The 26734-nt window shown below is 46.0% G+C and overlaps 2 long non-coding RNA genes across 2 annotated transcripts in view; one reads left to right on the forward strand and one right to left on the reverse strand.

Annotated features, from left to right (window-relative positions):
• The window catches only part of LOC116067930, an 8236-nt gene extending 4767 nt beyond the window's left edge, over positions 1 to 3469 (reverse strand). Inside the window, exon 1 of the long non-coding RNA XR_004109354.1 lies at positions 3099 to 3469. This is a non-coding gene — a long non-coding RNA (uncharacterized LOC116067930). The remainder of the gene's footprint in view (positions 1 to 3098) is intronic.
• On the forward strand, positions 3354 to 5503 carry LOC116067931. Its single transcript, XR_004109355.1, has 2 exons — positions 3354 to 3539; positions 5179 to 5503. It is a non-coding gene; the product is annotated as an uncharacterized LOC116067931 (long non-coding RNA).
• Positions 5504 to 26734: the final 21231 nt, after the last annotated feature.

A 26734-nucleotide genomic window follows, 5' to 3' on the forward strand; every position in this document is an offset into this window, starting at 1 on the left:
ACTGGCCTCGAACTCAGAAATCCACCTGCCTCTGTCTCCCAAGTGCTGGGATTAAAGGCAAGCGCCACCACTGCCCGGCTGCCCTTGAACTCTTGATCTGTCTTTTTCAGCCTACAGAATGTTGGGGTTGAAGACACGTGCCGGTAGCACACACTGAGGGGCTGATATCCACAAAAGCCTGTGAACACCAGGGTTTGCCTCAAGGACAAGAGAACCATTTGGCAGAGGGCAGGACATAAACAGAAGCTTCAAGGCATGAGCCAAGCAGGCAGCTTGGGGGTACAGGTCAATAGTAGTGACAAAGGGCACAGAAAGACACTGCAAAAACTGCGTAGAGACAGGCCAGCTCAGCCTGAGAGCCGTGGTAAGAGGTGCAGAGTGCCCACAGCCAACGTTTTCACTAGGGAAAACAAGGTGTGACCCAGCTCTTCGAGCTGTTGTTACAGAAGGTATGGGCACCCCAGAAGTCTGGAGCACCCCAATTATGGTGCTCCCACACTGAGGGACATCAGCCCTATGTGTTCCATCCTAAGCTCACCATTCTAGCCAAAGCTGGGATTTGGGTTCAGCCATGGTATGCTCTTAGCTGGCATACCGTGTAGCCTCTCTTTGGCCTGCTTCATACTCACTTACCTTCTGAGGGGGATAAGTGGTTTTTAACTTTTGCATTGGAATGCACCTATCTGAAAAGATGACCTCAGGACATCATTGTCGTTTAAAAGGTGAATGTTTTCCATCACCCCTTTCAAATACAAATCTGAGGTGGAAGCGGTGTCAGAGAAAGGGTTAGAACCCAAGTAAGCTTTGAACTCACTACACAACCTACATGGTTCTAACATGCCATGCCTTGACCTTCCAAATGGTTGGATCATAGCCAGGTGCTTCAGCAAAACTCTAACTATAAATACATTTCATCCATAAGAGATTCCAGGGTGTGAACAAAGGTCAGAGGAGCAAGGATCACATTGGAGGGTGGTCACACCCTAGGGGTTTTGGCCACAGGATGACGTAGTGACAGGTTGCATGAAAAGAGGCCTTAGGGACAGAGGTTTGCGTGGTACGTGACATGCTTCACATACCGGGGGCAGTCTCCTGTACTCGTGAAGTTAAAATGCTAAGTGCTTTGTGGGGTGAGTGCCATCTGAAAGAGGGCTGGCGTGGGTCCAAGGACTTGCTTCTGGTACATATTGGCAAGGCTGGTGGCAAAGGAGGTTGGCCCTAGAACAGGAAGCTTGTGGTCAGCACTGGGGAGTAGAAATCCAGCCGTGAGCAGAAAGACCTAGAAGATGCCTCTCCCGGGTTTGGTCAGGGCCCCAGCCCAAGCTGTAACTCGAGCTCGGGAAGCCCATTAGGAACGCGACATCAAGATGCTTCACAGCTGTGCCAACAGGTGGATCTGAGACTCCAGTGGGTTCGGGTGGGGTGGGGTGTGAGAGATGAGTCAGGGTAGCTGAAGACAGTGGTCTGGGCTCTCTGGCTACTGTCCCGGACCATGCCTCTCTGGGTTCTGGGCTTCCATTCCCCTCAGCCTATCATCCCAGCTCCAAGTCAAGAGTCCCTCCTCAGGCTGATTTGTTCCAAGTCAGGATGTTTCAAAGCACAGTGGTCTATTGCTTTTGTGCTTTTGGTTTTTTTGTTTTGTTTTGTTTTGTTTTGTTGTAGTTTGCTTGTTTGTTTTGTTTTGTTTTTGGCATACCCATGACACAGAGGGGACATCTAGAGCTAGAGATGAAATGGGGGTCAGCCAGGGAGACATTTGTAGCCTTCAAAATTGTTCCATCTCTTGGCTAGACACCTCTTTTATTAAAATGAAATTTATAGGTCGGGATGTGAACGTGGATGTGGAGGAGACAGGGGGCTTAAACCCAAGGAGGCCCCCAGCATGAACCAGGAAATCCCCAAACTCCTGCTTTCAAAATAAAACTTGGTCATATTTATTTCAGTTCACCCTCTTCTCCACCACCTGTGATATGGGTCCCAAATTTATCATCTGTTCCCAAGGACTGGCCCCAGTCCAACAGCCTCCCGCCACCTTACCATCAATCACTAGTGACAGTGGTCTGAGCACAGCCTGGCAGAAGCATTCAGCCCTCAAGGTGGCCAGCCCTCGAGCCCTAAGTTGGCCTTACAACATAATCCCAAGACAGAAGCGGGTAGGGATAAGACTTGGTATTTTCTGGAGCTAGAGTGCAAGCAGAGACAGCTGCCTTTTGCAGAACCCTTCCTCCTGTGTCTAAAGTGCTTCAAAAAGGCTCAGCATCCAAATGTAATCAAGAAACTAGAGACTGCCAGCCTCAAGAGAAACATGCCCTGCTTTGAAATAGCCACAGCACACTCCCTGAGTGGGCCACTAATGGTAGGCTGTGTTAGGAGTTCTATCAAGCCTCTGGGCATATTTATACAATTAGCACAGACAGCGAAGAAAAGCAGCATGGTGGTGACACACCAGCCATGTGTGCTCTGATGAACTTGTTAAAATAAATAAATGGCGCAGGGTGACGCCTGCGCTGGTTGAACTGAGGCAATCGCTTCTCATCAAGATGGATGGATGCTGGGCTAGTGTAGGTCCAGCAGCTGCCGGAAATGACTCCAGAAAGAATGGAGACCCTCATCTACCTTCATACATAATGGCAAATCCTCTTAATAATATGAGGCATGGTAGCCATTTAGCCAAAGCCTGCAGTGTTGGCTTGCTCCAGGCAAGCCAACTCCTATTAACACAAGATCTGGGAAGCAGGATGCCTTATGTCAAACAAACCTTTAGTTTTTGTTTTGATTTGGCTTGTTTCTTTTATCAGTACTGAGGAGTGAACTCAACTCTTCACGAATGCTGGGCAAGCAGCCTTCTCTTAGCTATAACACTCTCTGTCACCTCTGGCCCCCTTCCTTTTTAGTTCAAATTTTAATTGTAATTTTTGATAATTTCATACATGAGTACTGTATTTACATAATTTCCACTCCTCCCTCTCTCTGGTCCAACTCCTTCCACACCCCACCTCCTCCTCAAGTTCATGACCTCTTCTTTAATTACATATATACATAATAATTATGTATGAATATATAATCTCTTGCGTCCATTTAGTGTTATTCATACTTACATGGTGTTTAGAGAAGACCATCTAGGCTTTGATTTCCTATCAGGGAACTGGTCCCTGGAGAAAACGGCTCCTCCCTCTTTTTTCAGCCATTGATTGCTGGTAGCTCTTCATCCAGGAGCGAGACCTTATGAAATTTTCTCCATCCACAGTGACATGTCAACTGATGTTACTATGATGCAAGTCCTGTTTAGGTAAGCATACTTTTGAGGTTTCCTTGGTACAGCTTCCCTGTTATGTCTTAAGACATCATGTAACAGCAGGTGTCAGGGCGTGGCTTTTACAGTCTTTGTACTCTTTTCTATGATGTTCCCTGAGCCTAATGGTTGAATTGTAGACGCACCAAATGGGCACTCCACCAGAATGTATTCTCCGCATTCTGACCAATTTTGGATCTCTGCAATAGTCTCCACGTGCTACAAAAAGAAACTTCATTAATGAGGGGTGAGACCTATAGGTATCTCTGTGTATAAGGATGAATATTTGTAATACAGGTAAAAGTTACACTGGTTTAGGAAAACAGAAGTAGTAGCATTGGCACTAGGGTCTATGATGAGCAGTCATAGTTATCTGTCTAGGTTTATAGTACCAAATATGGCTCCCTCCTATTGAGTAGACCTTCCTTAACTCCAATTGGACAGCTGTTGATTGCCCTGAGATAAAAGTGTTACTATTGTACCATTGAGGCTAACTTGTCAAGCCAGTCATTGTGGCTCATAGACATATAGCTGGGTAGGACTATTGACTGACTTTTTCCCTCAGCATCTTACTGTGCTTCTTAAGATACTATGAGATCTAGTCCTCAGGAAGGATGCTTCCCTGTCAGTTTCAGCTTGATTCCTCCAAGTCTTGTGTCTAAAGTGTGTTGTGTCTTCTGCAATAGGGTTTTACGTTCAAGATCCAGAAGTAAGCCAAGGGCTATTGAAATAGTCTATATCATTTTAGCAATTTCCCATGCAAAGAAAGCACTGGAGTCTTGTTAGATAGTTTGTGGCTCTTGGAGGGAAGGGAGGGCATTCCTACTCCATGGTGCCTGACTCCATGTGCATGGTGACTAGAACATGTGGTAGAGGACACTCTTCTCTTCATGCCTGAACAGGAAGCAGGTACTGAGACAGGCACTGATAATATATGATGCCCCCACCACACACAGACACACAGACACAGACACACACACACACACACACACACACACACACTTCTTCCAGCTTGACCTCACCTCTCCAAGTTTTTACAGCCTTCAAAAATATTGCCACCAGCTGGGAACCAACCTTCAAAAAGATAGTCTGGGAGGCAGTGCTTGGATTCATAGTAAATCTGTGGTCATTCATGCCCTTAGATTCTTCTGCCTTCTCCTTCTCTCCTACCCAATAAAGAGTTGCTTTCAGTGACAAGAGGCCGTGGCTTCCTGCTCTGTACCACCTCAGTACACTTTGGGGAATCCAGAATGGACCGGATGTACCATGCTTGTTTGTTAGGTGAATGAATGACTTTTGGTAGTGTCCTGGAGGTGATGGGTGTGAGCACACCTGTGCTCTAGCTTGCTCCAGTCAGCAGTCTCTGATGTCACTTGGCTTTTCCGTTTGGATCTAATTTCTTACCTTGGTTCTTGGTGGCTATTTAATATTCAGGCTCTCATTCAATAAATATTTATTTCTTTGAGGTTTCTTATGTGTGAGGCAGTCTGCTGCTAATTCCTTGTAGGGCTAATTTTTTTTTCCTTTGTTGAACTTCAGCTGAGGAAGAAATAGAAATTGTAGCATTTTTTCAAGGCAAAATAAACCATACAACAACCACAGACCACGAACAGCCGAATTATCTCTCTCAGGGTTAATGAGTCCTGATCCTCTTAAAGAGATAATAATTGCCAATTCTGGAGTGGTTTTTGAAGGCCTTTGAATGAGGTCACAATCAAGAACCTTCCATCTGCATGGAGTAGCCTCTCCAGGCAGAACACGACCTTTGGACTGTGTACTTTCCTTACTCCAATTTGGCTGAGTTTTCTCCTGAAAAAAAAAAATTAAGGACTTTGATGGGCACAGGAAGTACATTTACCATAATCGAGATTTTTTTTTTTCCACAGACTTGGTGACACACAAGTAGTGTCAGAATCAGAAGGCTTCTTTCTGTTCCAGACCCAGAAGGGGAGCTGACATCTTTTATCAAAAAGGCAGACAATTCCAATCCCTTGACGATTCCAGATTATGGATCCCAGGAGGCTTGCCTTACACCAGCGTCTTATCACTGGAATCAGAGTGGCTGCTGTTTATTTTCTGAACCTCAGCATAGTTTTCAAGGTGTTGCCTGCCAGCAGGGCCTCGACTGACAGTGACATGTGTTATTGTCACATCGCTAGATCTGAGAGAAAACGCGAGATAAATAAATATCAGTGTCTTCTTGGATCCCTCCTTGCTGTCGTGGGCACCAGAGATGCTGGCATTTGTTAATTCTCTGATCAGCTGTTTCCTGGCCAAGTTCCCTTTTCACGTGACAGGGACAGAGGGAGGGGAAGCATAGCTGGCAGAGGGACAGAGACTGGGGAAGGCATATAGTCTAGTCGTAGGCTGAGTATGGGAGGGAGGTGGGCTTTGGTATAGCTCTGTGCAGAAGGGAGGCAGAACCCGGCTGCAGGCTTATCTTCTTGTATTCTCCTCAGAATATGGGTAGGTGACCTCTCAGTGAGGCAGACAGCCGTCACTCAGGATAAGGTTGTGCTGGCTAATTTTTGGTCAGTTTGACACAAGCTAGAGTTATCTGAAAGGAGGGAACCTCAACAGAAAGATCCAGCTGTGAGAAATGTCCTTAATTAGCAATTGCTGGGGGAGGGTTCATCCCACTGTGGGCCGTGCCATCCTTAGGGTGGTCTTGGGTTCTATAAGAAAGCAGGCTGGAGCAAGCCATGAGGAGCAAGCCAGTAAGCAGCACTCTTCCATGGCCTCTGAATCAGCTCCTACCTCCAGGTTCCTGCCCTGCTCGAGTTCCCACCCTGACTTCCTTCAATGATGAACGGTGGTGATATGGAAGTGTAAGCCAAATAGACCCTTCCCGCCCATAGTTACTTCAGTCATGGAGTTTCATCACAGCAACAGTAAACCAAACTAGGATACCCAGGTAGTTGAGATGATCCATGCTTCAAGGAGAGTGTCTGCTTCCTTCTGGCTATCTCCTGGATCTCCTCCAGGTGCTGAACACTCACCTCTCCCACGCTCTTAGTCTCCCTTCTCTTTCTGCCTTTTACCTTCTTCGGATCTCCTTATCTGGGCATCAGGGAGTGACGTCAACACCTACAGGCCCATGGGCCACATCTGGCCTGTGGTGCTACTGGAGCATGGCTGGGCCCAGGTGTCTACATGTTGTCTGAGGCTCCTGTGCTATAGTGGCAGAGGTCAGAAGTTGCAACACACACCCTATGGCCACAAGGCTAAAAGCACACTCTCTCTGGTATGCTACTGCAGAAGCCAGATGACCTCTGCTCCAGATGCTCTCCTGGGCCAATGGCACACAGATTCCACTCATCCCTGAAGACCCTAGGTGACTCTTGACCTGCTTGGTTGCCTGGGATGTTAATCGATAGTACGTTTGAAAAACATTTCTGTGAGCAAATACAAGAAGGAGGTCTAAGTAAAAGATGTATCTGGCATGTTTTTTGTTTGTTTGTTTGTTTGACTGCAGGCCCTCATTATCAGACCATTCTGTCACTATGGGTGGTGTTATCAGCTACCGTAGCTCCAGAATACTTGACATTTTTATCTAAAACTGGAAATTCAAATCTAGAACTCTCCCTGGCCATCACATACTACTGTCCAGTAATGCACAAATGTCTCACAGACGTCTCAGCTTGAATATCCTCCAAATTCTCCCGCTTTTCTCCCTGACCCATTATCTATCCCAGGAAGCAGCAAAAGGGCTTAGCAAGCTTAGGGTCAAGCAGATAGCTCGTCCTGATTTGTCTTCATGTCCTGCTCAAGTAGCCACACTCTGTATCTAATATGTCAACATGTCTGTCCACTAGTCCTTCAGCACCCATCCCATATGGGGTCACTTTTCACTGTCTGCACCATGTCCATCTGAGCCACACATGCCCCTCACCTGGATTCCTTTGACATTCTCCAGTTGGGTGTCCTTTGCTCTCGCTCCTGTGGCTTGAGTTCTGTACACTGAGTTCCTTCTGAGACTCTCATGCAGCCTTGTCCTTTCAGGAACATAGTTCCTTTCTGTCAGGATGGAACATTAACTTCCTAGGCATCTTCCAGGCTCTGTATGGCTAGACTTCCTCATACGTCTCAGCTCTGGCTCGGCTACTTCAAGCTCAGGGCCTTTGCAAGTCATAAACGTTCATCTCAGAAGGCTCACCGTCATCCCATCGTCTACTCTCTGGCACCTGCCTCATCTTCTCAAGGAATCTCTGATGTCACTTAAGGCTGAACATCCCAGGTCATCCGGAAGGCCTCTGCTGAACCGTGTCTCACTCCAGGTTCTTCCCAACATTCTTCTCCATGATCTTTACAGCTTCTGCTGGAACATGAGGTCCCTTACTTGCCTATTGCTTCCCTGCTGGATGCAAATTTTATGAGGGTGAGGAGCAGACCAGGCCTGCCATTTTCTTTTCCACCCCTGGGCATCCACAGCTTTAAAGCAGGATGTCTGTGGGAAAACCACCACTTGCTCATAGACTTGATTCCTAAGCTTGCTTGTCAAGGGTACTCTGTGTCCTGGTGTCTTCCACTGTTGCTGTGACAGTAATATGAGCAATGGTGTTTGACATTCACTAGGATGGCATGTCAGGACCTCGCCGCAGGCCTATCCCTCAGCAGCTCAGGCCGTTCTCCCTGTGGATAGGCAGAGCTCCTAAGCAGGAACCCTGGAAGCCCCACCTCACGGCTAGGGAGGGAACGGATGCCACAGTCCATTCAGCCCATCAGCTCAAACAGCAAGCATTACTTTCTCTGGGGCTGGGAAAGTCAGAGGCCAGGTGCTAGGAGACTGGCCTATCTCCTGAGAGACCTCTTTCTAGGTTTGTTAATGGCCTCTCTTCTCTGGGTATATACTCACACACACACACACACACACACACACACACACACACACACACACACACACGCCCGTGCGCACACGCGCACACACAAAGGGATGAAAGTGCTCAATGAGTTGCTGAGTCCTTTGGAGATAAACTAGGACCTTCTGTCTCACATAAGAGGCTTCATTTTCATGCTCCAGTCACCCCCCAGTGCCATCTCTAGGACCAGTACCAGCACAGGAATTAGGAGGATAGGGTGACACAAACATCCAGTCCATAAGCCCAAGGCTCCATGATGCCACACATCCCTAAGGTGGTACTTCTTTATGTGGCAGGGCCATAGGTTCTGAGTTTCTGAGCAGACTCTAGCTGCTGTGGGTTGGAGGCCGGCATTTGGCTCCTGGGAGTGAACTTTCAGCACAGAGCTTGAACACAATTCTAAGAGGCTTCTGCCTGGGGCTGGGGCTCTGTTCTCTCCTGTGCACAAAACTTGGACTGATGTTTAGCTGGATCACAAACCTCGTCCACACAGGAACACAGAGCAGTGTATTTGTGTAACCTCTTCCCTGCTTGTCAGGTAGCTCTGCCTACCTGGGAGTAAGTGAGCTGTTACTTGCAAGGCACTTAACCACAGCACCTGGCCCACTGTGGGAACTTTATTTTCACTCGTGCTTCAGGAAAAGGGCCTTCTTCTGCAACAGAGCTCTGGGCGAAAGGAGGAGTGGTCCGGTCTGGCAGAGTCCTGTCCCCCTTGCTCTGTGAGATGTTGCCTGGTTACAGTTGGCATGTTTGTAAGACTGACATTGAACAGAAGTCCCCTTTTCCCTCAAGGAGGGTCTAGCCCAACTTTAGCACCCCTCCAACATCTGCTAATCTCCCTTTCAGCAGGTAGGGTTCTTGGAAGCGACCTCTGCTTCAAGCTTCTGAAAGGCAGTAGTGTCTCTCAGACAAGAGCAGCACTTTTCCTGGGATCTCATGCCTACAGCATTTACATGCAACACACAAGGCTGTCATGTCCTTTAAATATTCATAAATGTATTATTATTATTATTATTATTATTATTATTATTATTATTATTATTATAAGCTTTGACTTAGACACATCCTTATTTCCAAACACTGGAATGGCATAAAGTTTTCTCTCAAAATGAATACATTACAATTAAAATTACTTGCAATGTACATATGCTGTGTGATCTGCAGATAGCACACATAGGAGCTCAGAGCCACGAAAGCAAACATCCACACACATTCTTTCTCACACATTCTCAGTAGCCATAGGCCACTTGAATGCCCATCAGCAGGTGGACAGAATCGCTACACATCTAGATGGTAGTGAGCTAAGAAGAACAAATAGGAGCTGTATACGCAGGCACACAGGTAACGTGGGTGCCTTGCAAAAATGAGGTAAACGTGAGAAATCAGAAAGCAGCTATGAGCAGACACTGGGGAATCTATCTAGAAACACCTTCTTAGAAAAGGCATATTACAGATAGCTTGGTGACCCAGGCTATGACACCAGATACTTGGGTGGGTGAGGTAGCAGGCTGTAAGTTCAAGGCCAGCCTGGGTGTCCTAGTGGTTTTCTATTGCCTGGATAAATACTATGACCAAAAACCAACTTGGGAGGAGGGAAGGGCTTATTTCATGTTATAGCTCACAGCCCTTTGGGAAGGAATGTTATGGCAGAAACTCAAGGCAGAAACCTGGAAGCAGGAAGTGCAGCAGAGACCATGGGGGAACACTGCTTATGGCCTTGACCCCCATCGTTTGCCCAGCCCGTTTTCTTGTGTGTGTGTGTTTTCTGTTTGTTTTCTTTGTATTTACATTTATATTTTGAAATTAAAATATAACAACCCTTTCCACCCTCAAACCATTCACATCAACCTGTCCCCTTGACTATCTCTCAATTTCCTAAATTTATAAATACAACCTGTCCGGCCCACTTGGTATTGGGGGACCAATGTGGAGCTTTTCTCTGGGGAAGACTGCTTCTACTCCTCTCAAATTCCTTACTTGCCTGTAGTTTCTTTGTATAGGGTTGGGCCACAAGCTTCCCCTGACATTAGTGTGTTTGCTAGGAATGCTATGGCTCAGCTCCTGTCTGAAGCAGCCACGTTGATGAGGCTTCATGGGTGTAGCGTCTGAAATTTTTAGGAGAGAACATCTCATCGCAAATGTGTGTTCCTGTCACTCGGGATGCTTGCTGGTGTTGTAGAGAGCTGCATTTGTTTCTGCAAGTTGATTCTGTATCCCGCCTCACTGCTGATGTTGTTGATCCTTTTCAGATATCTTCCAGTAGAATTTTTAACACAGCTTACATATAAAGTGTCCTTGGCAAATAAGGAGAGATTGACGCCTTCTTTCCCTATCCATTGTAGTATGGTACCCCCAAACTACTTTCTTCAGGGCTTTTATCATCAAGTAATGTTGGATTTTTGTCAAAGGCCTTTTTTCCATAGATTGTGATGATTATGTGATTTTTTTAAAGTATGTTTATGTGGTTTATTACATTTATTGACTTGCATATCCCTGAGTCTCTGGGATAAAGCCAACTTGGCCATGGTGGATAATTTTTCTTATATATGTCTGTATTCAGTTTGCAGGTATTTTATTGAGAATTTTGAATCTATGTCTATCAGGGATATTGACCTGTGGTTTTCTTTTTGTTTTGTTTTTGTTGGTGGTGGTGGTTGAGTTGTTGTTGTTGGTGGTGGTGTGTGTGTGTTTGTGTGTGTGTGTTTGCATGCACGAAAGTCTGTATGTGATTACCTGTTTTTGGTACCTGGTTTTGGATCATGATACTGTCTTCAAAAAAGGGTTTTGGGAATTCACTTTCTGTTCTCTTTCTTTTCTTTTCCTTTCCTTTCCTTTCCTTTCCTTTCCTTTCCTTTCCTTTCCTTTCTCTCCTCCCCTCCCTTTCCCTCTACTCTTTTCCCTTCCCTCCCCTTTGTCCCTTCCTCTCTTCTCCCTCTTCCTCTCTTCCCTTCCTTTTTTCTTCCTTCCTTTCTTTCTTTCTTTCTTCCCTCCCTCCTTCCTTCCTTCCTCCCTCCCTCTTTCTTTCTTTCTTTCTTTCTTTCTTTCTTTCTTTCTTTCTTTCTTTCTCTTTCCTTCTTCTCTCTCTCTCTCTCTCTCTCTCTCTCTCTCTCTCTCTCTCTCTCTTCCTTTCTTTCTTTTAGATGGATTGGTTGTAGATCTTCTTTGAAATCCTAATGGCATTCTGCCCTGAATCCATCTGGGCCTAGACATTGTTGCTCAGATAGTTTTTTATTACAGTTTTGATCTCTTCATCTGTTATAGATCTGTTTAGGTGCTGATCACTTCTCAGTTTAGTCAGCCTGTTTTCTTATTAAAAAAAAAAAAAAAAAAACAGGACTGCCTGCCCAAGGGAGTACTGTTCACAGTGAGCTGGGCCCTCTCATATCCATATAATCAAGAAAATGCCATCACAGATTTGCCTACAGGCCGACCATATGAAGACATTTTCTTAATTGAGGTTCCTTCTTCCCAGAAAAATTCCAGCTTGTGTCAAGTTGACAAAAAAACTAACCAACAGTGGGCGACATAGTGGGACCTTGTCTCAAAAGGGACAAGAATGTAAGCCAAGGACAGAGTACTTGCTTATCATGTTAAAGGACCCATGTTCTACTCCCAGCACCATCACCATGTTAAAAAACAATGAGGGGCTGGAGAGGTGGGTAGGAGCACTTGTTGCTTTTCTCAAGGACCTAGGTTCAATTCCCGGCACCCACAAAATAGCTTCAGTCTCAGGGAATCCAATGTCTTCTGGAGTTCACAGGCATCAGGCACACACACCATATACATATATACATGGTACACATATAGGTAGGCAAAACACATACATTCATTAAATAAACAAACAAATAGATAAATAGTCTAGAGAGATGGCTTGGCAGTTGTGAGGACACACTACTGTTACAGAGGACCTGAGTTCATTTCTCAGCACCTATATTAGGCTGAACACAAACTGTCTGTAGCTCTAGCCCCAGGGGATCTGATCCTCTCTTTCAGTCTTCTTAGACAAGACTTTCATAAGTTGAACATATCCTCCCCCAACCCCAAATATGTTAAGAAGATAGAATACGTATTTTCTTTAACTAAGGCAAAAGAGGAAGAGAAGAGCATTGGAACTGCAGTCAGGCGTTTGTCTACCCCCTGGATGAGGCACGCACAGGGTAGCCTAAAGTTCTCTGTGGATGAAGATGCTTTAAAAGCAGAGTGATTGCGGGTGTGTGTAGCAGCCTGAACACACAGACACCTCAAGGTGCTCCTGAAGTTAGTTCAGTGAACTTGAAAAGGGTTTGAACAGTGACTGAATGAAAGGGAGTGGGTGGTGGTGCTGAAGGAATGGCCCAGGCATGGAGGTGAGGGGGGCTCCTGCAGGCCAGTCCCAGCGGGGTGGCTGTCCTCATTTTCTCATCTAGGAAATCCCTTAACAATTCCACTTCCTCCTTCTCCCTTCCTCCTCCTTCCCCTCCTTTTCTTTCTCCTTCCTCTTCTCACTTTTACAGATGACATCTCACTATGCTGCTAAGACCAGTCCAGAGTACTTGGGCCTCAGCATCTGCTGCCCCTGTCAACCATTTTCTTCAAAGGTTCCACATTTCATGTCTGGCTTGGAACACCGAATCACCTCTCCTTTAGATAAGATGATGAACACTATGTTCTTGTGCTCTTCTCTGGTACTCGTATACTTTGGTAGCATATAACTTTTAAGATGGTTGTTTATTGTAAAATGCACCTTAGCCGTCTTTAAGTGTACAGTACATGCACATGGTTGGGCAGCCATCACCACCCTCCATCCCCAGAGTCTTTGCATCTTATAAAACAGAAACTCTATTCCTGTGGGATTGTAATGCCTTTGTCCCTTTACTCCAGCCCCTGGCTGTGTGTCTAGAGTGCGGCACACACCACAGTAACCACTCTGCTTCCAAGCAGCCCATCTCCGGTCTTTACAGATTTTAACGTGCTAAGGACCACCTACCAGTGGAAACCCACCACCACTTGTTCCCTTGTACCTGGCTTATGTTATTTATCACCGTGTTCACACGTTTATAACCACTAGACTTAATATACCTGGAATTTGTGGGGTGGTGGTGGTGTATTTGTGTGAGAACATGAGTTGTGTGTTTTATGTGCATGTGTGTTTGGTACGTATATGTTCCGTGTTGGGTTTTTGGGAGTGTGTATGTGTATGTGTGTGTGTGTGTGTGTGTGTGTGTGTGTGTGTGTGTGGTTAGTGGGTGTATATGTTTAGTGTGTGTCTTTGCTATGTGTGCTGTGTATGGTATGCATGTGACATATGGATGGTGTGATGATTCTACTTTAAACCCATGATGGTTTAAGATACCATTTTCTACAGTCATTAAGAACCATTTACAGGAACCATCTTCCATCTGTGTTCAACAAGACACACACAGACACACAGACACACAGACACACAGACACACAGACACACAGACACACAGACACACAGACACACAGACACAGACACACACACACACACACACACACACACACACCTTGCTTGCAAGGCCAATGTCTTCTGTTCTCTTGGTCTCTTTGTAGACCCCCTAGGCTGGGCCCACTGTTGGCTACTTTAGCAGAGACCACATCTACCCTCACTTGAAGGTCTTGATCAGGTTTGCTTCTTCCTGCCAGTTTCTTGCCTGTTTCCAAGGCCTAAGGGTGTTTCCCAGGCCCCCTGAAACTTTACCATATCTCTTAGGAGAGCTCAGCAGGCAGGGGTCAAAGTCTTCAATGCGAGATAGGGGAGGAAGGCCCAGGTGCACCTGTCAGATCATGCAGACCTCAAGAGTTCTAAATTTCTCCTCATAGTTGGCACTTCCCCATATCCTAGCTGACTGCTAAGCCAAATTCAAGATAAGGCAAGTTCATCTTGGTTCCTCTCCAGGGACATTTGGTAAGGACATGCAAAACAGGATTTTGTCTTGAGGCTCATTCCCCCTCAGGCCTGGAGGCAAGTCACAGTCACAGAGGGCGCCTTGTCCTTCCAAGAAGTATGCAAATGGAGCTACTGGGGCCACCTCTCTCAGACTGTGAGGGAAGGGCTCAGCAAGGTGGGGCTGATGAACAGGCCTGTTCTGTGTGCCTACAGATATTTCTGTGATTGTCTGCAGAGCTGCAAGGAGCCATGACATCCTACAGGGTCTGGGCACTGAAACCTCTTTCTTGTCTGAACATGGGTTCGGGAGGAGACTAAGGGTTCCATGACTCTCTTGTTAGCCAGTGATAGATGAGTCAGGACCATAGCTCCCTCTAGGTTTCTGGAAGGTGGGAGGAGCTGAGTGCAGCTGAGATGGAGTGGAGATAAGCTGGTGAACAATGGGTACCCCTCTCCTACTCCTGCATGCCCCAAGCACCTGGAAGGCCACCTGGCTGATTGGTAAAAGACTCTGGGCACAGTGTTGTCACTTGGACACAGCAGTTCAAGGAGATGCATGCTGGGATTGCTAGTGCAACAGGCAGAGTGTCTTTGGGAGACAAACAGACATAAGTAGTCAATAGCCAGTAGTCAATAGCCTAATATAGTCATTGTATGTTATCTCTCCTTTGCTTTTTATTCATGCATACAAGCTGAGTATCTGAGGCCTGGACTCATGGATTCTTTATGATAAGGACCCATGCACTGTCTGCCCTCTGCTCTTAACTGTGCGTAGTGAGTCTCTTGAGTAGGTGGCTCTGGGTCAAATCCTACTGACTGTCCTAAATAGCTGGGTGGTAGCTGGGCAATTTATCTAGCCCTAGTACCTGCCACTTTCTTCCTTTGTAAAACAGGCACCATGATCTGGACCCTTTAGTGGTCCTTGGAGGTTGATGGATAGAGCTTGGTCCGCGGAAGTCACCGAAGAAACACTGGCCACACTGCAGGAGAAGAGCCGGGCTACTGAGTTTGCCTGCTCTTGACTGCGTTTACATTTTCATCCCAACGTCCATGGATCGATCATCTCCTCTGCTGGCAGTTGCAAGTTGTGGAACTGAGTGGTGATGCTGATGCACAAGCAGCTCATGGCTGTGTGGACCACATCTGCTTCTACATAGCCCCTCCAATGGCCCTTAATGTCTGAAGAGTCTAAACTTTAAAGTCAGGAAAAAGCAGAGAATCCTGCACGTGTACAAATTAGCAGATACACCTGTGGGCAAGCGAGCAGGCCAGGGTCTCCATTCACTTCTTTATGCCAGGTTAAGAAACCTGGAAGACGCATAGGCAGCCTCAGCAACTCTGTTCACTCCACACCCTCCATCGCACTACTGTGAGAGCCCGAGGAAGGGTGGATAGTGTTCCTTTCAAAGCCTCATCCTCAACTCCAATGGGCTTGTTTCACCCTAGTTGAGGTCATTGCTACTTCAACTTTGATTTCCTTTTTCTCTTTCTGTCTTTGGTGCAAAAGGCTGGCAGCTTCCCAGAATCTACCTGACAGGACTTCTGTACCCATGTTAAGGCTTTTAAAGCTCTTCTTCATAAGGTACTCAATGACAGAGACCAGGATGACCCAGCAAGCCATATGTAGCTGCCCTGGGCAAGAATACTTGGTACAGTGTGAAAGATGAACACCCCCTGTGCTTCTGTCTCATTTATAATTGTTATTTTAAAACATTCTCTTCAGCTGTTACTCAAGCCATAGCCTTCACCCATGTAGGGAGGGTGAGAACTTTCTTAAATGTCTGTGGCTACCTGGGACTTTCTCTATGAAAGGAGGACTTCTTATCTATGGTCCCTATCAATTCTCTGAGAAGATTTGGGCTCTGCCTTTTGCTGGGCACTCTGTACCTAGCGGGAGCTTCCAGGTACTGGGCTGTGCTCAGCAAGCTCATTAGCTGGGCTATATCATTAATCAGATCCCAGGGCATCTGATGGGACCGATATCACTACCTCCATTTTGCAATCGTGGATAGGATCAAGATGGGGAACAGGCAAGGGAGGAGAACAGGGCCCCTGTGAAGTACGCCCCCGCCTCACCAAGGCTAGCCAGCCCATTCTTGTTGAACAGCATGTTGGATCTCCAGGAGCTATCTCACCAAGCCTCCTGCCATGAACCATGCCCCTGGCAATCTTGGTAGGGTATACATTCTGTACCATTCAGTCCCCTGAGAACAGTGTCCCACAGTTAGCTGCCAACTGGGTAAATGGTGACAATGGCTTTTAGAAACCATCTCTGGATCTTCTACAAGCTGTAAAAAGCATCCCTTGGAGGGTCCTTGACTATCCTGAGGCCCAGAGATAAAGATGTTTTTTTCTATCAAATTTGAATCCTTCCAAGAAATAGGGACTAAGCACAGTGGTGTGGGTTTGTGTTGTCATGGTCCCCTACACCACCCTGTTTCTCAAAACCACAATCCATCTCTGGTTAATTTATCCTCTAAAGCATTTACTCTTCTTGGCCTGGGGCAGATATAAATTAATGAATTCTGAGAAATGAGTACACTCCAAAGATTGCCAGTAGTCTACTCCGTAAGGCTATTTTGACCCTGCCCACAATGGCCAACCCCCTTCTCTGCCCTAAAGACAAATTGCAGTGCATAAGCTTGAAGGCACTGGCCAGTTTGGTCTTGAGGTGTGGATACAGCTGTTGCTGTGATTGGAGAACACAGAGTCATAAGGGCTGGAGGCTGCAGATGTGTTTAGAAGGGTGTTCTTTGTGAATGGATCTCAGCCAGCCCTTCTGCAAGGTCTCAGGGTTTGCAGTGTTGGGGGATGGAAGAAAACAACAGAGCTATGAAGGTAGGCTTCAGGGAAACACCCAACATCTGGTGTCAAGACCCAAGCTCTGCTAGTTAGGTTCTCCAAATAATTGGGAGGGCAAGATAGGAAGTCAATATAATGTAACATGCACGTATATATTCTATGTAGAACTACTTGAACTATTATTAATATATTCTATATAGAACTATATATTATAAATCGTTTTATATAGAACTATCTATATATCATTAATAATCATGCCATTTTCTCGACTCTTCACTGATGAAGCTGGCCTATGGTCCTCTGGTCGGGGCACAGGGATTAGATGCTGATCCAGGAGGCTTGGAGGCCCTTAAAACTGTGCTCGCTTTGAGCAAAGTTCTGCAGGTACTAGTATTACCTTGGAACCTCAAAGGGTGGGGAAAGGAAGACCAACTCTGACCTATGTAAGGGTGGGCCTGGAGCAAGGATTCTCCTGAGAAGCTTCAGCTCAGGAGAGGCCGTGACCTCTGCTACGGCCATTTGTAACTCAGAGTAGATAGAGAGAATACATTAGCTATTGGTCTGAGTCTCTGCTCCATGTTGTGTTGGGCCTCTGTTGACAGACTGAAAGCCAAGAAACATGGAACTCCAGGAAAAGTATGGGAGGGGTCAGCCTCACAGTGATTCAGGTCACACAAGAGGGGGTATGGCAGGTGGAAGGGTCATCATGGAGAATAGACAGGAGAACTTTGATCCTTGGTCCCCAACTAAATCTGGCAGCGTATCAGCCTGGGACCAGGAAAGTCCTTCCTAGAAGACTGTCCCCCAAGTTGGTATTAATCTATAATTTCTGCCTCGAAGCAATTAATGTCTAATGTACGGGGCTCCCCTGTAATAGAAAGCCAGCCTTGATACTTCTGTGTAAACATCCAGCTTAGCATATTGACAAACTGGAGCCTGGTGCTTTCATCTCAGGCTGCCAGCTCTGAAAAGGCAATCCAAGTGGGGCCTGGGGCTCCACACACTCCCCGCCAGGGCCCAAAGCTGCTGTAATCTCTCCTACCTTGGTCTTTATCCTTATTTAGTCTCTACTTCCTGAAGCCACTTAAGCTTGGCTTGGAGTTTGTTTAGCAGCTTTCCTTCTTCACGCTGGCTAGTGACTCATAAGTTCGTTTTCTTAGCAAGGCACGCAGCAAAATTCCAAAGTAGCAAATGACCGGAGTGAAAACCCTTAAACTCACATAGATTTAATCACTGCAGCAAATTGGAACCATTTGTGGTCAGGTTTTGATGACGATCTAGAAAGAATTCCCAACTCCCCCTCCACTTTCTCTTTAAGTGGCTTAGTTAAGGTTAGTGAGAAGGGGATCTAGGGTCGGGGAAAGGGGCTCCAATCCTTTCTAGCCACTCTCAGGGACATCTGTGGCCACCTGAGTATTTTTTGAAAGGCAGAGATCAAACTTCCGTGATAGCCAGCCACATGACTCAGTGGCCCAGGCCCTGTGACCCAGAAATCAGTGAGAACTTGGCACTGTGAGTTTCCACCGAACCTTTGAGGTATTCTTAGGAAAACAACGTGTTTTGTGACTTTTGTCGCCTCCAGTTATCCTAATAAGGCAGGGAAAAGGTCAGCACATTTTTTTTCCATGAAAAGAAAAGAAATCGAACCCGATCTGTTATGATTTCTCCTTAAACAAACCAAACAGAGAGCTTTAATGAAGACTTGGGTCTGGGGCTGACCCCCACTGCACTGTGAGTGTCAGATCTGTTTCTGATAAAACCGACATTGAGGTTTTGAAGAATGAATCAGAAAGGAAGTTCAAATCCATTTCATGACTGAGCTGAACTAAATCGAAGGGGAAAGCTTGCCTGTAATTAAAGGGAAGCTTAAAAAATGTTTTTCCCCCTTTCTGAAACATTTTTAGAAGTTTCTAGAACCAGGGTTGCTTGTCAACCATCAGTTTGTGGGGTTCTGTGTGATTTCTTGAAAGCAAATGCCGTGGTGACTTTGCAGGGACAGTGGCAGCAAAATTTCCTGCACAAATTATGGGAAAAAGTTACCCACTAAGGGTCCTCCCTACCCCCACCCCTTTTAGCCCCTTCATCTCTGGTTTCTATGAGTTTCGTTGCAGAGAAAATTCAGGCTGAAAGAAGCTGAATATTTATTTTCTGTGAACTTCAATAAAGAATGTGGCAGGTTCGAAATTTTTCAGTTTTCAAGGTCCTTTGGACAACTCGGTTTTTAATTTTTCAAAGCTGCACCTTTTGGTATAAAGCTGTTGGCACCTGATGGCTAGACTTTCGAGTCTGTGCAGAGGAAGTTTGGCCAGAGACTTCCAGCAGAAGTCTTGGTATTCTCTTGGTAGAGGGAATATACTTTTTCTAGGACCCCCTTTTCCCCACCAGAACCTTTTTAAATGCTCAGTGCTAAGTCTTTGCTTGAAGTCCTGTTTGTTTGGGTTTGTCCTTTCTTCAGCAGTCTCAGATGTCCTTGGTTTAGGCCAAGCCATCAACCGTAATCCACTCCAGCCCTACTGAGGAGTAGCCCACTTTGTTCATAGGCACATAACAACTTCAGCCCCCAGGGCCTCTGTCATGAAATGCAATTCCAGACGCTCTAAGATATCTTGAGAGATAAATGTGGCCCTAATCCTAGGGTCACCCTGGCCCTGGAAGAACAGAGTTCCCCTAGACCTCGTGGCATCGTTATCACCCTAGCGAGCGACCCCAAAAAGCTACAACCCACCACATTTTCCACAGAGTCTGTGGTGTTAAGAAAATACCCTCTAGTGCCGTGTTATTTTAGGCTGAAACAAAAGTAGCCATGGATGGCTATGGGGAACAGAGGGGACATTGTTCTCCCCGAGGTCAGGCGCTCAGAACTGGCCTGCAACTGGATTCCGACAAATGGAGGCCAGAAAGCCACCAAGTCCAAATTCGATATTGAGTGTCAGGCAGGATCACTTGGAGTCCAAAGAGGGCTCGGCCCGGGGTTCTGTCAAGCCCTTGGTCATGGGAAGTCTGATTTTCAAGGGAAGGCAGGAAGTGCTACGCTATAGGCATTGAGTTAGAGAGAAAGCCACCTGCTCATGAGGAGACCCCACAGAGGTGGTGAGTGGGGGGTGGTGGGCTGGCTTCCTGTGGTGCACAGGCAGGGATAGGCCAGCACTATTCTGAGCCCCAGTGAACTGTCCCATTACATCTTCCAGCCAGCCTCCAAGGAAGCCTTTTACAGAAGAGGAAACTGAAGCAGAGCATGGCAGAACTGTCCAAGGTAAGTCAAATTGCTGGCAATTGAACAAGTCAGGATGCACAGCCGGGCAGCATGCCTCCAATTCTGCTTCTCCTGTGCCGGATCTCTAACTCTCATGTCTTCTCCATAGTTTTATATGCCCTGGGTGATACAGTGAATGCCTTGAGCCTGCCATACCAGTATCATGTGAGTGCATTCTTTTGCCCAGGCCTTTCTTTGACTAGAGAGGTTTGTGGGGATGGGCAGGAGTCAGGTCTGCCTGTTTGTAACAGGCTAGAAGTTTCTGAAAACTAACCCTCCTACCCCAAGGTGGCTGACAGCAGTGGATAACAGTCCAGCTTGCTTGAAGTCCATGAGAAATCTTGGAGCTGGGGTTCTGTGTTCTCCAGTTTCATTGAGGTCTGGTCACCCACAGATAATAACTTTTAGGTGTGCTCTAACCCTTAAACACTTCGGGATTTGCAGTGTATGTGACCCTAATTCCTTCTGAGGTCCTTGGCAGTGGAGAACGCTAGTAGTATTCTCTGCTTCTTTCCTACCCTTTGTAAAATGCATATTAACTGGGTCCAATTAAGATCCCATTTTCCCTATGAGAGCTGTTCTTATCAAAACAAGCAACCAGCAAAGGCTGAAGTTTGAGGAGTGGGCGGCCTGCTCTGAGCCCTGTGCTCCTGCTCATTCTGCGTTCCCCATCCTCCCACGGGCTTTTGTTTCTGGAAAGGACTTGTCTAACTACCAATAGCTTCCAGCAGCTGTACCCAGCTTCCCATGGGCTCCTGCAGCAGCAGAGACAGGGCTGAGGGTGAAGGACAGGGACTGAAGGGGTTGGTGGAAATGTTGGGAACATCCTCCTGGGCTCCCACAAAAATCCAAAGGAAGCACAGCTGAGAAGCTACTAGAAAGTCCCCATTTCTCCCACTGGGGAAGCAAGTCCCATCGGGTGTTTCCAGAGGAAACCAGGGTCACCTGACCTTAACTGATGTGAGAACGATGGCCTCTGCAGAGCCCGACATGGAAACCATATGACAGAAATCTATAAATAGCAGGGCATTGGTCATCTATAAGGATGAGCACTCATGTGGCTTGCTACATGCTTGTATAAGCAATAGTAGCCTGTAAAATATACTATTCAACATTGGTTTTTGTTTGTTTTGAGACAGGGTCTCACTCTGTTGCCTAACATGTCTATAAATCATGATCCTCCTGCCTAGAGACCTAAATGTTGGGATTGCAAGCCTGCATCACCATTTTCAGCACAATTCTTCCTTCCCTTCCCTTCCCTCTCTCCTTCCCTCTCTCCTTCCCTCTCTCTCTTTCTCTGTACCTTCCTTCCTTTCTTTTCCTTTCCTTCTCTCTTTTCATTCTCTCCCTTCCTTCCTTCCTTTCTCTCTCTCTTCCTTCCTTCCTTCCTCCCTCCCTCCCTCCCTTACTTCCTTTCTTTTTTCTTTTTCCCTCTTCCCACCACCCCTTTCTTTTTGAGGTTGAATCTTGCTAGGTTGTTCAGGATTACCTCAAACACCTAGGCTCTGACAGTCCTCCTGCCTCAGTCTTATGAGTAAATAGGATCATGGGATGACTGTAACTGGGTCAGCCAACTTGTTTCCTTTTTAGTCTAATATTTTCCCTTTGAAAACCATCCTGTAGCAATTCTTTTATAAAATTTATTTGATTTTTAAGTCTCTGTCTCTGCCTCTGCCCATGTGTGTGTGTCTGTGTGTGTGTGTGTGTATGCGTATGAGTGTGTATGTGTGTGTGTGTTTATATAAATATATGTGCATAAATGCAGGTGCCCATGAAGGCTAGAAGATGGCCTTAGATCCCTTGGAGCTAGAGCAACAGCCGGTTGTGAGCCAGCTGACCTGTGTGCTTGGATCTGAACTCAGATCTTCTGAAAGGGCAGCAGATGAGCCTCTTTGTGCTAATTCCTAAAGACATACTTCATCCTTTGTAATAGCTGTGACGCATTCAGTATGAAGGTGTGCCTTGCTTTGTTGAAGTAGTTGACTCTTGTTAATGTGATCTGGAAAGAGAAGAAAGGAAAGAAAAGCCCCATGGCTCTCTCTAGCCTTCTGCCCCAGGGCTCAGATTCCGACTTCCAGTACCTCTCACTCCTTTAACCATTTGGGAAGAAGTCCCTGGAGTTCGTGGGTTTTTTTCCCTCTTTGCAACTGCATTGGATCAAGTGTTGGGTTCCTGCTGAGGGACTAAACATGCCTTGGATCTCTTTATAACCCAGCTTGTAAGTGGAGGACTCTTGATTTGGCCCACAGGACTATTTAACACCCCCCTCTAAACCCTGTTAAACCCATGTAATGAGTTTCCCCCTGCTGCACTCCCAGCTGTGAAAGCTGAGAGCTGGCTCAGGACACTCACCTGTTCCAAAGATTAGCTACTCTGGAGGCCATGGGGGCAGAGGGAGGGGCCCAGGCAGCTGGGAAGGGAGTCAAGAGTAGGTATCATCCGCCATGTTGGGCTTGGGGGGCTTGTTTCAGCTCATTACTCAGTGCCTCCGTAGTGTGCCTGGATCAAAATGATGACTTAGGGCTGAAAGTTGTCCTTTAAATGGAGTCCTGTATTAGGTGGACCAGAAGGGGCTCCTTTTAAGAACCAAGGGACACAGGATAGCTGTCCTGTGAGTCTCTCTAAATGTGGCTTCAGCACAGCAGTCTCTTCTGTACTTTCCTTGCCTTGTAGGTGAGGTTTGGACATGTGCTTGGAGCTGTGGCTGGTTTCTGGAGATGAGCTTTTCTTTCTCTTACAGACAGGGCAAGAGAAGTCAACTGTATAACTAGCACAGCCGTCCTGGCCAGGACTCCCTTCCCAGCTGCCCCACTGCCGCTCCCTCTGCCCCCATGGCCTCCAGAGTAGCTAATCTTTGGAACAGGTGAGTGTCTTGAGCCACAGGGGCAAAAGAAGTCAACTGTAGACCTCCTCCTATCTGTTCTGGGCACATGACCCACAACTTGCTGATCAGGATTCTCAAGGCTTCTGTCCTGTGACTGGGTCAGGGCAGCTCTTGCCCATCCATGATTGGTTAATAGCCAGCTGGTGACAGAATAGGAAATCTTTTGGTAATTGTTTTAGAGACAGTTCAATGGCAGTTCAAAAAATGCAATCCCCAAACTCTCTGAGGGAATAACTAGGAAAGAATACACTTTTTTTTCCTTTGTTAAGTGAGGAGAGGCTGTCCTTTAGGAGCCCAAGGTAACTTTTCACCAGAAGGGAATGGTCCAAAAGAAAATTAAGACAGAGGATAAAAGGCAGGACTGAAAGCTGGCTGGTATCTGGGTCCACCCATACCTGAAGACTTCATATTTATATAAACATATGCATTTATTTTAATTGGAGTTTATTTGCTTTGAGGCCATGGACTATTTTTGACCCAGAGTCCTAAAACCTGTCCAGATAACATAGCCTGAGTATGACCTTCCAGGTTCAGTCAGACCTACCTCTCTCTTTTTGTTTTTCTGTTGCTATGGTAAACATCATGAGCCAACACATTTTTGCTGGAGGAAAGGGTTTTTTTTCAGCTCATAAATTCTAGGTCACAATTCACCATTAAAGGAAGTCAGGTCAGGGACTTAAATAGCAAAGGCAGGAGCCAGGTATGGAAGAAAGCTGGATCCTGCCTCACTCTGGCCTTCTGCTCTCTGATAGCTTTTCTTATATAGTCCAGGTTGGCCTACCAAAGAATGTGCTGCCCAGGGTGTGCTGGGCCCTGTCACATCAATCACCAGTCAAGACAATCTGGCACAAACATGGTCACAAGCCAATCTTATCAGGACAATGGGGCTGTAACGAGTTGACAGCTGAAGCCACCTAGGATGCTCTCCACACCCAACTTGGCCTTCCTATTTGCCTTTGATGCATCCTTCAGGCATGTTACTGATCAGCTTTTCTCTGCATGGTAAGCTGTCTCTCACTCTCGCTCAGTCTTCATCATCAGCAACTGTTTAGCCAGCATGAAGTTCTCAGTGTTTGGAAAGCACCGTCTTTCTGCTAACACATAGCTTTTCACTTCCAAGGAGCTTGCAATCCAGCTATGGTTGCTTATCACAGAGTAGATGCTCACTGAAAGAGGGAGGAGTGGGCTAAAGGAATGAGTGATTGAAGAACAGGCAGAGTTCATACTTGGACTGCTGGGTCATTGAAGAAAGAAACAGACAATTTCCTAAACTCAAATAAAAGTGAGAGCACACCTTCTCAGGACCTTTCTTTGTGTTATAGCTAAGACAGTGCCAAGAGGAAAGCCCGTAATTGTGAATAGTCAGCTGTAAAAACCAGAAAGAATCTAAGTCAGTGACCAGATGACGCATCTCAAAGTCTCAGGCAAACAAGAAGCCAACCCGCAATGCAACAAGGGGCAGAATATAAAGACCAGGGTAGAAATAAGTAAAATGGAGACTAAAAACACAATATAGAGAATCAGTCAAAAGAGTTGGCTCTTTCAAAAAGTAAGATTGACAAATGCCAACCCATTCTGACCAAGCAAAAGACCCAAGTTAATAAAATTAGACATGAAGAAAGAGAAGATTCCGATGAAATCCAGAATGTTACTAGGAAGCACTTTGATTCCAAAGTGCTTTATTCCAAAGACCATATATTCCAAAACATTGGATAACATAGAAGAAATAGGAAAAATTCTGGATACAATTAACCTATCAAACTAAAAATTAAACCAAGGACACAAGCAATTTACACAGATAACAAGCAAAGGGACTGAAGCAATAATAAGAATTTTGCAACAAAGAACAGGATGATTTCATTACTGCATTTCAAGAAGAGCTAATACCTACAATCCTCAAACTGTTCAATAAACCAGGAAAAGCAAGATATGCCACCCAGCTCAATCAATGAAGTGACAATTACCTGGATAACCAAACCAGATAATTAAAAAGAAAGCTATAGACTGAATTTGCTGGTAAAAGTAGATACTCACATAGACACACAAACACACACACATATCAGTAAGACACTTGCAAACCAAATTTAAGACTGTATTAAGGATGAAACAGCAGTCAATTATTCATTCCAGGAATTCACGGTTGGTTCAATAGTACACAAATCAGCAAATATAACAGAGCCCATAAGTAGACATACAGATGGAAATCATGTAATTACCTCGATAGGCATTATCTCTGACAAAGTGCAGTATCTCTTCATTATAAAGGTCTTTGAAGTAGCTAGGAATAAAAGGAACATATCTCAACACAATACAGGCTATCCATACATGACATATCTTTCCCAAACATTATACTAAATGAAGAAAAACTGAAGTCACTGCCTTTAAAATTAGGAACAAGCTGATGGTGCCCCTCCCCTCACTGCTCTTGTTTAGTGTCATGTGGCAGGAAGTATCAGTAAGACCAACAAGACAAGAGAAAAGAGAGAGAAGGGATATCGATAACCAAACAACAACAACAGAACCTTCTTAGTTCTGATAAACCTTTTCAGCAAAGTAGCAAGATACACAGTTTACCTACAAGTCGATGGGGAGATGGGTAAGCTTGTAATATGTTATGTAGGAGTGATGCTGTGAGTCCGATACCTAGGGCCCACGTAAAAGCCAGGCAGAGCAGTGGGCCCTCTAGTCTCAGCATCTGGGAGGCAGAGACAGGTCCTCCTGACACTGGATCACATAGGGTCCTCTGAGGCTTGTGGCCCCAGCCATCCAGTCTAGCTGAATCAATGTGCTCCAGCATCAGTAACAGACCCTATCTTAAAGAAAAAGGCAGAAAGTGATTGATAAAAACACTTGACATCAACCTCTGTCCTGGACAAAACACACATGCGCATGTACACACACACACACACACACACACACACACACACACACACACACACACACAAGAAATAATTGGTTTCTGGAGCTGGAGGTTGATCTTGAGGCATATGGGAAGGAGCTTTGGTGGTAGAAATCTTCTCTTTCTTGATTGGGATTATAGTTCTACAATTGCCTGTGTTTGTCAAAACTCATAAAATTGTACACTACAAAGGGGTGAAGTATACTGCAAATTTTGCTTGGTGAGTTAAGTCATGTTCTGGCTAGAGCCCAAGGTTTGAGCCCAAGGTTTCTTTTTGCTTTCTCAAAACAGATGAGCAAGTGGGGAGGCAGAATTGACAGCTTTTAAATACCAAACCGAGCCTCTCTCAGTCCTTCTCAGATTCACACATGTAGAATTGAAAGGAATGTCTGTCTTCCTATGTGATCCAGTGTTAGGAAGACTGTACCCACAGCTCACCCCAGACCATCTCTGGGCTCCCTGAGATAATGGTGCCTCATTTGGGGGAAATGCTCTCCTCAGATAACTGTCTCCTCCTAGACCTTCACTCCTCACACTCAAATCTCTTCATAGTCTGTTCGAAATCACTCCCAGGTAACCAGATTCTCCTGTTTCTTGTGTGTCCACAGTCCTTGATATTTCCCAGGCAGCCTGAACACCTGGCTCTGAAGCGTTCTCTCGGCATTTTGGGCTTTGCCAGGGCCGGGCTCTTGGGATCATGTTGTTTTTGCTTGAATGAGCCCTTCAGCAATGAAGGTGTCCCTCATGTCTGTGTTGCCACCTCTCCTATCTGCTCGCTCTCTATACTCACCTTCCACGGTCAGTCAACAAACTTCTGCTTTCAGGATGACGGAGCTGGACCCACCCATCAGCTTCCAA

This window comes from Mastomys coucha, unplaced genomic scaffold, assembly GCF_008632895.1.
Source record: "Mastomys coucha isolate ucsf_1 unplaced genomic scaffold, UCSF_Mcou_1 pScaffold22, whole genome shotgun sequence".
Taxonomy (NCBI): domain Eukaryota; kingdom Metazoa; phylum Chordata; class Mammalia; order Rodentia; family Muridae; genus Mastomys; species Mastomys coucha.